The following is a 16,494-nucleotide window of genomic DNA, read 5'->3' as shown; positions in this document are numbered from 1 at the left end:
CTCCAACTTTTCTGTTGCACACTGAATGTTTGTGTCTCCCCCACAAATTCATATGTTGGAGCGCTAACCCTTAATGTGATGATATTTAGAGACGAGATCTTTAGGAGATACTTAGGGTTGGATTAGGTTATACAGACAGGGCCCTCATGATGGGACTGGTGGCCTTATAAGAAGAAGAGAGAGAGATCTCTTTCTCCTTCTGCCATATGAAGACACAGTGAGAAGGCATCTATCTGTCTGCAAGCCGGGAAGACTGCTGTCATTAGAACCTGACCATACTGGCACCTTGATCTCTGACTTCTAGTCAATAGAACTGTGAAGAAATAAGCGCCTATTGTTTAAACTCAGTCTATGGTATTTGTTATGGCAACCAGAACAGAATGAAATTTGTTATAATGCTCTAGTCTAATTCTCCACCACCTCTCACTTAGAACCCTGCAGTAGCCCTCTAAGTTACCTTTCTGCTTCCTTTTCATCTTTTGGCAGGAAGTATTTCAAGGAGTAGTCAAAATGGCATTTTCTAAAATGTAACTCAGTTCATGCCATTTCTCTGCTCAGTTGTCCCAATGACTTCCCATTATGCTCAGCATATAATCAAACTCCCTTTTCTATAAGGACTTTTGTGTTCTAGCTGTTGCCTAACTCTGTCCTCAGTTTCTAGCTCTCTCATGGTGCATGTGAACTCGTACCCACATACGCATGGACATAGATCATCCTTACTTCTCTACAATCTCCCTGGCTTTCTTGCTGTTCCTCTAAATTACCAGATGTATTTCTGCCTTAGGGCCTGTGTATTTGCTGTTTCCTCTGCTGGTAAAACTACTCCCTGGAATATTCATGAGACTTGCTCTCTCACTTTATTCAGATAACAGTTTGAAAGTTGCCTCTCAGGAAATCTTCCCTGACAACTTTATTTAAAATGACACCTCATAGGCCCCACTCCCATTATATGCAGATATTAATCCGGATTTATTTTCTTCATAGCATGTATTATTTCCTGACGTTATAGTATATGTTTATTTGTTTGCTTTATAGCTTCTCTACTGTCATGTAAACTCCATAAGATATGAGACTTAAATTCTTTACCAAATTGCTGGGGCCTAGAACGGTGCCTGGCTGACACAGAGGGTCCTTTATAAATATGTATTCAATAAAGATTACATAAATCTGGGCAACCTATAAGCCCGATTATTAAAAAGCCCATAGCATGAACCATGACCTTACATGAAAATTAGGTGGAAATATAATTGGGTGAAAATTAGGGGAAATCCAATATGGCCCTCCAACCATAGTGGATTTAAAAACCCTCATTTGCTAATAATCAAAAGGATAGTAAACCTCAGGTCTGTGACCCCAGGTATGTGCAATTAGAAATTTTGTTTTTCAAGAGAGAAATTGATTTAAAATTCAACTCGTTTTGTTCCCTGTCTGTTGTTGGAATAATAGGAGCTGACACATGTTGAAGACAGCATTTCCTGGTACTATTGTAAACACTTCACATGCATTTATATGTTAAATTGGAATTGGACGATTGTGAATATTTACCTGTATAATCTCATTTAATTCCCTGAAAGCTCTCTGAGATAGGTACTATGCTTATCACCAGTTTTTGTGTGAAGAAACTGAGGCATAGATATGTGCAATAATTTGACCTGGGATACAGTCAGTGATAAAATAAGAACTAAATATATGCAGTTTGATTCCAGTGTCCATAAGGTTAAACGCTGTATCTACTTCCTCTGTATCCAAAATAATCAAGCAATTAATCAGCTAGAATAATTTATCCAGAGCAGTTTAAGACCTATAATACTATTTTCGTTCACTGACTATTTACTACTGGAGTTTTTACTAGCCTCATAGCTACCATCTTTCTGTTCTTACACAGAATGAGATGAATATATTTCTACAATCTAAATTCACTTAGTTCAGTTATTATTTGAATGAAATAACAGGGTTTACACAGTCAAAAGCAATATAATTACAAATCTTTTCTCCAGTTAATAACATAATGAATTGTTGGATTGTTAAATAACGTACTTAGAAAAGGAAGACACATACAGAGAAAACATTTGACGTTCACCCGACAGTCATGCCTTTAGAGACCTACTATGTCTTAGTCTCTGGAGATACAATGAGAAATTAGATACAGTTTCTTCTGTGAATGAAATCACCATTTAGTAAAGATAACAGCCACATCAGTAGATAATCCCAATAAATTCAGTTTAACTGCAAACCTGGTGAAAACCTAGATCATGGAGAATCCTGTATATTTTGCTAAAGACAAAGTTTGAACTTTACTCTGGAAACGAGTGGTGTCTAATGTGGGGTGTGTGAATACCAATAGGCGCTTAAGGTGATCCACTGAAGTATGAGAAGGAAGTATTAGAATTATTGTTGACATTTATTTTGACAATATCCTCTTTAATATCTGTTTTTGGTTCTCTTTTATCATATACCTATAAAAGAGGTGATTGGGATCAGGAAAGAAAATGTTAGAAATGTCATTTACTTTAATTTCTAACATTATTTAAAAATTTCTGTTTTTGATATTTACTGTACAAGTTTTATATGAATATAATACATAGGAGAGTACTTTAAAACATTTCATGATATAGATGTACAATTAAAAAATTTAACTACTGCTATTTGCTATGGAGAAACAGAAAGGTTACAAGCATTAGAGCTCCTGAGGAATATTGGAGTAAAGCTCCAATAAAAGGTAGATTACCCTAGAGTGGGCCTGATGTCAAGGGCACTGGAGGAAGCTATTGGAGTATTTCAGCAGAGAGATGATGAGCAACTTCACTAGGAAAAAAATGGTAGGGAAAGGACTTGACAACTGTATTGTATGTAAATTGGCATGATTTTGTGACTGATTAAATATGATACAGTGATGAAGGGAGGATTCAGTAATGACTCCCAGATTTCAAATTTAGGAAGTTGAAGAGAAATTAGAAATACTAAACAAATGGGGAGTACAAAGAAGAAAAACCTCCTTCTCTGGTAGGAAGATAATAAAGTCATTTAGACATAATGATTTTGGAGTATTCAGCTAAGAATGTTTAAAATTTAGAGACAAGGTCTATTTTGTTATTACGTATTTGGCGATCATTACCAAAGCAGGAGAGTACTAGAGGGAACCAGCCCCGTGGATCATATGTGATATAAAGAGCAGTGGTTCAAGATAGATTTCGTAGAAATGTCAATATTTAAGGGACAGAAGAAGGAGACACCCTTGGAGAAAGTCAAAGAACAAAGAGTCAAAGAGTGTGAGGAGAACAAATGTGCCCCTAAGCACTGTCCATGGAGCAGGGAGTCCTACCTAAAGTCCTGCGAGGACTATGGCCCTGCTGTCAGACTATCCCTGTAATGGAAACGCATTTATTGGGCTCTCTTTTTCTGACACCGCTAAATATTCAACATACAAATCCATGTTGCCCACTTTTATATGCAGAGAAAAGGTCAGCTTACCTCCAGTGATAGGGGTTTATGGCTCATTGGGAAATAGATAAGACTGGGAAGCCATGTCAGCATCCTTCAGAGAAGACTGAAAGATAGTTCCCTGAGACATGATGGTGTTCCAATATTGCACGTGCAACCCCCAAAATAATTTTTGAAAAACTATGTATCCTCCTCTCTCATTTGAAATTGACACCTTAAAATGTATTGCAAATTTAAATATTTGCAAAGAATGTACTTTCTGGATACTTTTATTGTATACATGATTTACATCAAAACATTGGAACTGCAGTTTAGTGCTTCCAATCGGTAAACAATATCATGGGAAAGCAGCCCTCACTGTCAAACGCAACAGTAAATTAGATGATATATCAGAAAAAGTCCAATTTCATTTTCTTTGGTGCAAATAAATAAGTTAACATACCTCCTTGTATTAACCACCAGGTATTCTGAATTCTAATTCTAAGGTAGATAGTTCAAAACAATGCTAGATAAAGTATAAATGTTTTCATGATGTTTTGCTCCAATGGGTCTCACTCTCAGGAGTTTTACACTCCAGGACAATGAATTTTAGAAGATGGGTAGAGGTTTGTCTTTCTTTTGTAAAGAAGGGGAAAGCGTATTTTAAAAGAGTTGAAATAAGGAGAACTCTGAACACACAGATACATTCTTAGCTAAATTAATTTTTGGAAAGCATACAGATGGAGAAATTGAGGATCTGGAAACTGATTGCCTTAAATTTATTCATGCTTATATAGCATCTGTTCAGTCTTTATTTTCCCACAGAGTGCTCTGCTCCAGGAGACTCAGCTGTAGTCATCCAAGAGATACACGAGTAGCCCGTGGCCTGCTTTGTTCCTCTGTCTCCACTTTTCTTTCTACCTGCTACTTCCTCCCCTGCTACTGCCCAACTGGTCCCCTTCCTCTAGGTCATCTTAAACTCAATCAGTCTGATGGGGTTGAATTATGAGCTGGGCTATTTGAGTTTTGTCCACCCGCTACCCTGCAAATTCATCTGTTGAAACCCTAACCTCCAGTGTGACTCTCTTTGGAGATAGGGGCCTGTAAGGAGGTGATAATGGTTAAATGAGGTCATAAGGGTGGGGCTCTTATCCAATAGGGCTGGTGGATCTGTAGGAAAATAACTTTCTATTGTTTAAGCCACCCACAGCAGGCTTAGCAAACTAATACAGATTTTGGTACCAAGAAGTGGGGTGCTGCTGTAACAAATACCTGAAAATGTGGAAGCAGCTCTGTGACTGGGTAATGAGTGGAGGCTGGAGGAGTTTTGAGGTATATGCTAAAAATAATGACATTAAGGCAGATTCTGGTAGAAATATGGATGTTAAAGATCATTCTGGTAATGTCTCCGATGGAAATGAGGAGCTTGTTATTGGAAACTAGAAGAAAGGCAACCTTATAAAGTAGTAAATAACTTGGCTGAACTGTGTTCTAGTGTTTTGTGAAAGATAGAATTACTGTTGATAAAATCAGATATTAAGCTGAGAAGATTTCTAAGCAAAGCATTGAAGGAATAGCTTGGTTCCTCCTAAGTGCTTATGGTAAAATGGAAGAGGAGAGGGATGAATTGAAGAAGGAATCAGTAAGCAAAGAGGAACTAGAACTTAAAGATTTTGAAAATTCTCAATCTATCCATATTGCGAAAAATGAGGAAGCTTCTGGAGAGAACACCAAGGTGTTGTTTTGACAGTAATTTCATAAAGAGTTTATCCATGATGTTAATCAGCCATCTAAGTAGAATCTGGGAATTGAGGTGGGATTATTCCAGCAGAGGCACTGCTAGTTTTAGCTAAAGGAGATGGAGAAAGTGGGATGAAATGCAGGAAGGCTTTTGGATTTCTTGGATTCTACAGGATGGGACTATAAAGTTGTTAGGCTGTGAATGCATGCTATTCTTGTTGAAAAGGAAAGAATGACCTTAAAGGCAATTCAGAGATCATCAAGGCCTCAGTTTCACAGCTCCATTTGCTGGAGCCTTGGAGGTGGGATCCCATCTGGCAGAACCTCAAGGGTGGAAAATTAACTTTCTGTTGTTTAGGATACCCAGTCTGTGGTATTGTGTTATGGCAGCCTGAATAGATGAATGCAGCCATGTAATGTGCGGGCCGGGTACATGGACATTATGTGAGCTGCCTCATTAGAGAGGAAACTCAGGGGTTCCTTTCTAACTGCCAGGCATAGTATGGCATGACTTTATTACCTTGGTCATAGCTAACAGGGCCAGGCACCTCTCTACAGGGATTGCCTTGGCTAAAAATAGCTGCCTTGCTAAGGTCCCTTCCCAGCATAGCCCCCACTTAATGACTGATTTACTTGATGATTTAGGGTCCAGCTCCCTTGCCCCAACTCAGAAGATTCTGGATGATCATCTGAGCTTTGGACTCCCCATTAGTTGGCTGAGACCTCTGTTGAGATTGCATTGCATCTTGACTTTTTCCCTCTTCTTCCTCACCTGCCCCTCCAGGTGGTGATCCCAGAGCATGCCCTAGGAAACCTGCTGCATGCTAATCTCCATCTCAGAGTTTGCTTCCTGGGTATCACAAAATTCAAAGCACTGGCACCCAAGTCGTTTTTTCCAGATTCTGTTGTATGTGTGTACATGGTAGGAGAGACCCAAACAGAAAATATGTACTACATTTTATTGTCATTTTTCTATTTGTATATCTTTCTATATTTAATGATGAGATTTTAGTAGGCAAGAAGTATACATAACTCAAATATCTATCCACAGCATTTAGGACTTTATCAAGTGATAATAGTTCTTGGCAAATGTTTTCTGAATAAACCCCACAGTTGTTTCACCATTTTTCCAAAGTTTAGATTAACTTTAAGATAAAAATTAATACAAAAATTTGCATAGACAACCAGGAACTTTAAGTTGCATAAACTTTGCTTGAATTCTCTGAGGGCTATTTTATTTTTAATCTTTAATAAAAAATCTTTCAAACAGAATTACGTTGCATGTTATGATATATTTATGAAGTTGAGAGGACATCTCAGCCCTTTAATATTCCCTACTTAGGGCAAGTGGTGTTTGAATATACGTGTGTTTAAAACAAAATTAGTAGCTGCATAATGTGACAGATTACTTATTTATGATATACATTTATTATAATTGCACAAATCACAGCTATATAAATTAATATATGAAACAAACAAAAATTAATATTTACTTGAAACTTTTCCTAATAATGAAAGATTTGCAAAAGGATTTGCTGATTGGTCCAATACGGAACTCTGTAATTCTTGAAGATTTGCTTTCTGCTTATGTGGGAATGCAGAGACAGCATATCTATAAAGTCAAGAACTACAGTGTATTGTTTCGCTAAATGTAACTGAGTGAGCTTTGTCTAGGGCTCCTATGCTTTATCCATGAAGTGTGATTAAATGCTATCTAAGCACTTTTTCTACTTGAAAATTCTATGGCCATTTCAAATGAACCACTTCTGATCTTACTTCTTGTTGAAATAGTAAGACAGACAAACTAAAGGATAGATTATAATAAAGACACTGGTGAGATATCATTCATGTTTTCCAAATAGAAGCCGAACTTAGGTTATCCTCATTTATACCCAGCTTCCCAGGCCTATACTTTAAGGTTTATTCATTCTCTTTCATTTATTCACCAAGTATTTATTTAGCACCTATGTTGTATCAGGCACTCTTCAGGTGTTTGGTGGAACATCAGAGAACAAAACTAACAACAATCCTGCTCTCATGGAGATTACAGTCTACTTTGGTGATATGGTGAACATAATAAACATATAAACTAGATTGTAGGTGATGAGGACTAGGAATTTAAAAGAAGTGGAGCAAAAAAAAGAGGATATTGAGAGTGTTGTGGTGGAAATTGTGGCAGGTTGCAATATCAAATAGAGTGATCAGAGTAGTTCGTGGAGAAGCTGAGATTTGAGCAATGTTTAAATAAATGAGGAAGTTCGCCATGCTGATACTTGGGAAAGAGAGCCCCGAGCAGAAGGGACATCCAGAGCAAAGTTGGAAAGGCTGGGATGTGTCTTGAATGTTTAGGGAAGTGTAAGGATACAGTGTGGCTGAAGCAGATTTAGTAAGGACAGAAGGAGAAGAGAGTCAGAAATCAAAAGCGGGATTGGTGGTGAAGAAATAGATCCTGTATGGCACTGAGGGCCTTTGAAGGTCTTGGATTTTATTCTGAGTGAAGTGAGTAGCCACTGGAAGATTTTGAGCAGATTATAGGAGAGTGACATAGTCTTCCTTGCCTTTTAAAATGATCACTCTGGCTGCTTTGATAAGAATAGCTTAACAGTGGGAGTGTTATGGGTAGATATAACCCCTTAGGAGGTTATTGACATGTATCACCATGTGACCAGGTGAAAGATGATGGCAGGTGGTACTAGGTGTTAGCAATGGAAATGGTGAGAAGTGATGGGCTTCAGGATATATTGAAAAGATACTGGCAAGAGGACTCTCTATGGGGTTGGATATGGGATATGAGAGAATGAGAGGATTTAAGGCTCAGTCTAAATTTTTGGTTTGAACAACAGAAATGGTGGAGTTGGCACCAGATAAGATGGAGAATGCTGTGGTTTTGGGTTGGAAGAGATTGGTACATGATAAAATGGAAGTGCTTATTGTCTATCTAAAGAGATATGGTAAGCAGGCAGTTGATACATGAGACTAGAGTTCATGAGCATGATCTAGGCTGGATATATATATTTGACATGTTTCTGGCATATATGTGTTATTCAAAACCTTGAAAAAGAGTAGGTTACCAAGGAAGTGAGTATAAATAGAGAAGTGAAAAGAACACAGGCAGGACTCTTGGGAGCTCTAACATTGAAAGGTAGGTGAACAGTGGAGAAGTAAGCATGTTAAAGCTGGGAAGGAACAACTAATGAGGTGGGAAGAAAACCAAATGAGTGTGTTTTCCTTGAAGGCAAATGAAGACAGGGTATCAGAGGAAAAAATGATTAGCTGTGTAAAATCTTGCTAGGAATTCACTTAAGAAGATGCCTGAAATTGACTATTTAATTTAACACCAAGGGAAATAGCTGGTAAGTTGATCAGAGAAGTTTAGGAGGTGTGAGGGGAGTGAAGCCAGGTTAGAGTGGTTTTGGGGAAGAAAGAGAATAGAGGAATTGGATAGTGCAAGTCTGGTCAAATTTCCCAAAGATTTTTCCCAAAAAGGGGAGCAAGAAAATGGATGGAAGCTGATAGAGGAAGTGGATCAAGAAAAGCTTCTGTTGTCGTGTTAAGTCTTTTGTTTTGCTTTTTTATTTTTTAAGTTAGGGAAAGTAACAGCATGTTTATGTGCCAATGGGAATTGTCAATAGAGAATGGAGAACTAATGATGGAAGAGAGAGTAGAGGAGACAGAGGACTCCTGGATTGGTGGAGTGAGGAGTTTACAGGTCTTTCTGTATAGTAATGATTTAACTGTTGAAAATTATAAAATAACAATAAAAGAACCAACAATCATTTAAAGTCACTATAAATTGTCCTAAGAGCATAAACAAGAACAGAAATATTAATTTAAGATATTCTACTAAATTTCCATAAAAGCAGCCAGAGTTGATACCGGTTTTAGTTTATTAGGTCTGCCATAACAAAATACCACAGACTGGGTGGCTTAAATAATGGAAATGTATTTTCTCAGAGTTCTGGGTGCTAGAAATCTAAGATCAAGGTGTTGGCAGGTTTGGTTTCTTCTGAGGCCTGTTTCCTCGTTTTGCAGATGGCTGCCTTCCCCCTGTGTCCTCACATGAACTTTCCTCTGTGAACTCATATGTCCGTGTCCTCATCTCTTCTTATAAAGGCACCAGTCATATTGGATTAGGGCCCCTCATATGACCTCATATGTCCGTGTCCTCATCTCTTCTTATAAAGGTACGAGTCAGATTGGATTAGGGCGCCTCATATGACCTCATTTTATCTTAATCACCTTTTCACTTGCCCTAGGTCCAAATACAGTCACATTCTGAGGTACTTGGTGTTAGGACTGCAATATAGAATTTGGGGGCATAATTGAGCCCATACTGGAGATATTTGAGCCATAACCTGCTTCATAGCTCTGCCTGAGGGGGCTGAGTTTATCTGGAACAGAGCATGGAGAATTCCTTGTCTAAATTCGTTGTTGACTTCCTTGTTGAAAACATTGGAGATGTTGGTGGACAGCAATTAAGATGAGGTCTTTAGCTCCATAACACAAGCCAAATGGCAGAAAACCAGAAGAGTCCTCTTGGGATCACAGTTAACTCTGGGGGGCAGTAAAGCTGTGAGCATGTGCTAGGCTGCACCGACTCAGGATTAATCAGAAAAGGGTGTGAGGTGATCTTTAAAGCATTTCCCAAACCTCACACAGACCCATCAACTGGAAGTCTCACTGGCTCACAAGCCTTATACAACCTCTGACAAAACAGTGACTGAATAATAAGCAACTCTGATCCAGGGGTGACTCCTAAGAAGCCAGGCTTAAAAATAAAATCACACTCATCTCTGACAAACTCTGGAAAACCATGTCCTTGTCCAGTGCAGCATCCGCTCAGAAGTGATGTCAGAGCTGAGCTGCCAGATATTGGAGTAGTCAGTCTAGACAAGTCAAAATGAAAATAATGATAAAGTCTGTATTCATTTATTGTGTTAGTCTATGCAAGAGACCAGAAAGAAGATGCTGGCTCCCACAATCTTCTATTTTTTTCCCCACTGAATGGCACTGGACAATGGTCAGGCTTATCAGTGCAGATGTGGGGGAACTATCTCACCCCTGAGGGAACTTTGAACAAAATCTCTTGCCCTTTTATGAACCCTGGGACAGGAGGGCAGGGAGAGAGGGGATGGCTAGGAGTGGAAAAGTACCGAGTACTGAGTGAGAGTGGAGCAAAGTGTCTTCAAGGTTTCCTCTCGTCTCCCTGATAAGGAGGTTTGGGCAGAGGCACTGGGGAAGGGCACTCCATGAAGACTACTCTGAATGGAGGCCCCTGGGCTAGGAACGCAGCTATGCATAAGAGCATGCTGGTTAGCAGTCCTGAGTCCTTGACTGCAACTCTCCTTGAAGACTGTCCTGCATTGGCTGTGCACCAAATCTGGCAGAGGGAGGGCAGCTTACCTCCATGAAGCTTGCCAGGGGAAGCCTTTTAATTGCCTATCCTTGGGCCTTAAAGATCACTCATAGGATTTTGGCCAGGAGCTTGACTCCTCATCAGTCAAGAAAGAAAATCATCAAGCTACTAGCTACTGTCATTGAAAGTAGGACAAAAAAATGTAAATGCTCTGAACTGTGATATCAGCCTTTATGACATATATCTATCCAACAATAAAGGGCAAAAATCTAACTTGCAAGGAAACTTATGCACAACCTTTCACCCATAAGTGGCTTGTTATAACTGAGGGGTAACGCCTAAAGAGCCAGGCTAAAAGATAAAAACAAATGGAAAAACAAAATCATATGAGCTGGAACACATCCAAGAGGCTACACATTGTTGGGAAAATGGACTTTTGAGAATTAGCTCAGCCAAATTATTAAACAAATGACCAAGCAGACAACAAGAAACCCTGTGGTAAGGGGGAGGAGTAACCATATTTGCTACAATATATTATTTAACATATGTAATTTTAAAAAATTATGAGACATGCAAAGAAACAGGAAAGTGTGACTCATACACAAGAACAAAAACGGCTGATAGAAACTGCCAGTGAAGGGGCCCACTTGGTGGGCTTAGCAGGCAAAGACTTCAAAGCAGCTATTATAAATATTATTATTATATTTATAATATAATAATACTAATATAAATATTAGTATTATAAATACATTCAAAATATGGTCAGAGAACTATAAGAACCATGCTTTAAGAATTAAAAGAACATATGATGACAGTGTTTCATAAGATAGAAAATATTAATAAAGAAGCAAAAATTATTTAAATAAATAACAACAATAAAGAAGAAAATTATTAAAAAGAAACAAATGGAAAAGGAGTTGAAAAATATAATAAGCAATATGAAAAATTCAGTAAAAGGGCTCTAACTATAGATTTCATCAGAAGAAAGAATCAATGAACTTGAAAATCAATCAATCAATAGAAATCATACAATCTGAAGAACAGAGGGAAAAAAGTGTGAAGAAAACTGAACAGAATCTCAGAGAAATGTGGGAGACCATTACGCATATCAATATACCCATAGTGGGAGTATCAGAGAAACAAGGTAGAGGGAAAAAGACAGAAAAAATTATTTGAAGAAATAAGTGTTGAAAACAGAAGGGATTACAGCTGACCTTTAAGGACGCTTAAGAATTGTGAATTTAAAATGGGATCAGTCAGTATGGTTGTGTGTTATTCTCCAGCCACACTCCCTTATGGGGGTCTGTTTATGGAATGAGGAATGAGCCAGACTGAACCAGAGTTGCAGGTGTGACAAGCAAACAGGAAAAGGTGAGATGGGGCAAGGAAGGTATATAAGAGTGATGATGACAAACCATGGAATTTAAACTGGGTAAGATGAGAAGGAAGAGCATCAAGGGAGTGAGGGAAAGGGAAAGATGATAGTATCAATGAATTGAAGGTTTTCGTATGCCAAATAGATTTGAGGTGTCTATTAGTGAAAGGTACTCATTACATTGTGATTATGTATATCATATAATTACAGCTCTGTGCATATGTTGTTGTTATTGGTAATGACAAGGTCTGAAATTTGTCATGGGAGGGAGTGACTAACGGAGATATCCTTGGAATGGAGCATTTAGGAAACTAAGAATACAAAATATTGTAAAAATCATGTATATATACACATATAGAAATTGCTACAAGTTAAATCAGGCATTCTAATGGTCAGGGTAGGAGTGAACTTGGAACTAAAATTTTTGAGAAATACATAAGAATGATCCTGGATGTGCGTAGCTGACAGCAATAATGTATTTCTTTCCCAACAGATGACTGTTGAGTCTGACATGCCATTTAAAACAGCTAAATTAATGTTCCGTTTTTGTTCAGGCTGTGTGCTTAAAATTTGACTTCTTCAACTGGAATGGTAATTCTCAGTGCATAACATAATGTGGCCCCTTTGGCTTGAACTGTGGAGAATTGGCAGCTGTGCTTAGTTTAATCCCCTTTGGCTTCAACTTCCCCGTGACTCTGGGCATATTTTTCTTAGTTCTACCCCATACAATAGTTCCTGTGCAAGTTTAATCTATATTTTATAATCCATTCTTTATCTTAAATTCTTATTTCTATCCTGAATTGTTTTACTGATATATTAGCCAAGATTCTTAACTGCATATGGGAGAATATACTTCATCCTGCTTAAGAATAACCTGTTTTTTAGAGGGATAATTAATTAGTAGGGTTACAAAAACGAGACCCATGACAGACCCACATTGAGTAGAGCTGGTCTGCTGCAGGAACAGCTGCCTCTACATGATTGGCAAGCTAAACAATCAGAAGCTCCCATCACAGCTGATGTCTCAAAAACTAGGCAGGAAACTGCTAAATCTGATGGTGGATAACTACTTCTGCCAAGCAAGAGAGTATCTTTTACTTTGTCAAATGATTCAATTCTGTATGGAGATCTTCCACAAGGATATCTGACTGGTGAAACCTGAATTATATCTGAATCCCTAGCAGCGAGGGATTCTGAGCTTTATAGTTTTTGCTTTTAAACCCCTACAAGCTGGAAAGTTGTTAAGAAGGATGTTGAGAGTGTTAAACTCCAGTATCCAGTATCAACGGGCTGTACGATTTTGGCCTTTACTGTAATTTGATGTATAGTAAGAGGATTACATATCGTAACCAAATTTGATCATGACGAAGACTTTATCTACATAAGTCGCCAAAATCTTTCTGTGATACATTCTTGCATCTTCCTAAGGGAGTTTTAAAAAGAAAATCTTCTTTGAAGATGACTGCATCTGTCAGAAAATTACAACTGTGGACTTGCTCAACTTGAAAGGGCTAGCGAGAATAATTTTATCATGATCACTATCATCACTCACAGTATTTGATTTGGTTAATTAACCACCCCATCTCATCCCTTCATGATTCTGAACCTATTTGGAAATATGTAACAGGAGCTAGAATGAGAACAAATCATCCTCTTTATTATAGGTGCAAAGGTGGATTAGAAAATATGGCTTGGATTTCTAAGAAAATCTTTTTCCTTTTTCTTTTTCCCTCCATAGAATTTTTACCAAAAAATCACTAATAGAGCAACTGAATAACTGAAAACTTCACTGCACAAGGCATAGCCTGTTCTCTTTGGTTTATTGTACGGAAAATGAAAGATGGGACAGTAGAATGTTTAGGGTTCATATGTGGGCAATTTCCAAAACAGAGATCCAAGAATGGTAGATCGACAAAGAAGGAGAAGCCACACATCCACATGAAGGTTTAAGGACATTAACCTTCCCAATTGAAGAACATGAGCAAATAGATATCAGACTCTTATTTCACCAGTCAGATCCCCCCTACCAAAGGTAGAAGCCAATGAGCAGTAAGGAGAAGGGGGCATCTTCTGCCCTAAACATTTCTGGAGCCATTTTATAGGCTTGAGAGAAACTTTGGAGAAGGAGAGGATAATTTATCACACTGTCATTATCACTACCCACATCACCATCATGACCATGATTATGATTGTCCCCATCATCACCATGACCCACCAACATTGCTATTCCAAACATCTGCAGAGTATCTACTATGTATAGACCACTCTTCGTGTCACTTAAGATCCAAATGATTTTAAAATGAAAACTGAGGATGATTATAATTAATGTCAATAGAGATGATGTATTGTTGAGAGGGATAGCATTTGGGGAGGGTGAATGATAAGCAAAAACTGAAGAATCTAGAATAATTAAAGAAGCCTTCATGGAAGTAGGTCATATTTGGGCCTTAGAAGAATTATCAATACAGGGATTCAAAGTATAGTCTTACTGCAGAAATAAAGGATAAGAAAAACCGTGATTTGCTTTGTTACAGAAGTGTGAATATCCAGTTTAAAATTTCACCAATCTTTCAAGAAACAGGGTTGATCTTTCAGTAAAAATGATTCCTAATTACCTATCTATGAGTATAACACTAAATGAGTAATCTTCTTAAAACTTTCCTCTTAGAATCTAGTCTTCTTTATACCATTGTGTTCTTCCAAAAAATATTTCATCAATCTTAATTTACTACAAGTTCAAGAAAGAAGTTTTGTTGGAAGTAAATCAGTCATCCTGTTTTTGTATTCTCTAAGTCCTACCATGCGAAACCCTTGCATCAAATGCTTATTTGCTTCCTTGTGTTGTCTTTTGAGAACCAAGAAGCATATTGGGAGTTTCAGTTATATACTATATGGTGTCTTATAATTCTGGGCAATCTTGAGAACAAAGTTGAAATTATTTGTCCAAAGGAAAACAAATTATTTCAAACTTCTAGTCAGTTCTTCTTCCAAGTGAATACTGATTTCCATGAAGGAAATTCATTTTTATTTTACTTCACTCCCCCTAAAAACCTTTATCTTTTTACCTAAATAAAGAGAGTTCTTCCAATTTATTCTGCTGATTAGTCACACAGTTATGCATTTTATTAGAAAATCCTTCAAAAAGAAGGATGTTTTGCTCCTCAAGTATTTGTAAATGCAGGTTTGCCCTCTATCCGAAAGTACAGTGTTCCTATGAAAGCTTTCATAAGCTGAAATGGTGTAAAGCGAAGAAGCTATTACCACTAATTTATACGGGAAAAATTTTTGAATGTTCCCAGACCCGAAGATAACATACCAAAATAAATCGAGATAAAGCACAGATACTCACAGACACAGTTCAAAGCAGTGGCAGCTTGATGCTGAGATGCGGAGTGTGGTGCCGGGGAAGGAGCTTGGCTGTGCCACTTTGCTGCTCAGGATGCGCGCTGCCCTTATAACTGCTCACTGCAAAACAAAGGCTGAATGCTATTTTTGCTTTTCACCTTTTTTGGTAAAAGCTAAAATCCTCTTTCATTTCTTTCATTTAGCGAAAACAGGTACTAATGTAGATCTTTTGTAAAAGCGAAGTGGTGTAAAGCGAACTTTCGGATAGCAGGGGAACCTGTATGCCGCAGAGTTAGTGAAGACAATTTTTCATTGTTGGAAGGAAAGGAAAAAAATACACTTTTATCTTCCCAATAAGTGGCAAATAACAGCAAGCAGACTGCTGTCATTTTAGTACGTCTGTGTGTGTATTTTTGCATGGATTTTCTTAAATGCCCACTTAATGTTTTGAAATCACTGATGTTTTTATAAAACAATGAGGAGTAACTTTCAAAGGCACTTATGAAGTCTATTCTTATCTCATTAAATGAAATGGAGTTAGGTGACTTTACATTTACCTCCCTAGTACAAAGGGAATTCAATTTTCAAGCAAGAACCCGCAGTGATACCATAGATCTGTGCCATATTTCCTTTTTCCTTTTCTTTTTTCCATTTAGGGACCGTGGTGCTATATGAACCCAGAATGAAGAGAAAGGAAGCAAACTCATGCTAACAATATAGTTACAGCAAAATTAGTTTAGATAATCCCTAATCATTATCTTATTTGTTTAGTAGAGTATATTACAAAAACAGCACTAATTAGATTGTCTCAGATCTAATGTAGACCATCAACAGGGAAATGGTTACCGATCATGAAAATGCACCTAGAATTTTCTAATAATAACAAATTTCTTCCTCTATTGTATTTTTTCTCATCTTTTTTACTTTCTTTTTACCTCATATATATTTTTCTCCATATTTGGTACCATCATCAGGAGAGCATACAATATCTTCCACATATTGTGACATATAATATGATGACATTATTTTATTATTATTATTATTATGGTAATTACTTCTAAACTTATAAAGCCATAAAGTCAATAAATGGTTTAAAAAATGTTGCATATGTACAGATATTATTCTGCAGTAGTTGTATTTTAAGCCTTTTAACTCATTTTTTAAAAAGAGCTTTAGTTTCTAGTTAACATTTGTTCAGCAAACATTGAGGAATGACGTATTGTGATATCAACTTTTTTCTAACCTTCTCCCTTAATAT

The 16,494-nt window shown here is 37.5% G+C and overlaps 1 protein-coding gene across 1 annotated transcript in view; it reads left to right on the top strand.

Annotated features, from left to right (window-relative positions):
* Positions 1-16,494, top strand: part of GPC5 (glypican 5) — a 693,690-nt gene that overhangs the window by 504,337 nt on the left and 172,859 nt on the right. The gene's annotated exons all lie outside the window — the stretch shown is intronic.

Source organism: Equus quagga, chromosome 6 (genome assembly GCF_021613505.1).
Source record: "Equus quagga isolate Etosha38 chromosome 6, UCLA_HA_Equagga_1.0, whole genome shotgun sequence".
Taxonomy (NCBI): domain Eukaryota; kingdom Metazoa; phylum Chordata; class Mammalia; order Perissodactyla; family Equidae; genus Equus; species Equus quagga.
The sequence above is the reverse complement of the archived record's forward strand: the minus strand, read 5'-3'. Positions and strand labels throughout refer to the sequence as shown.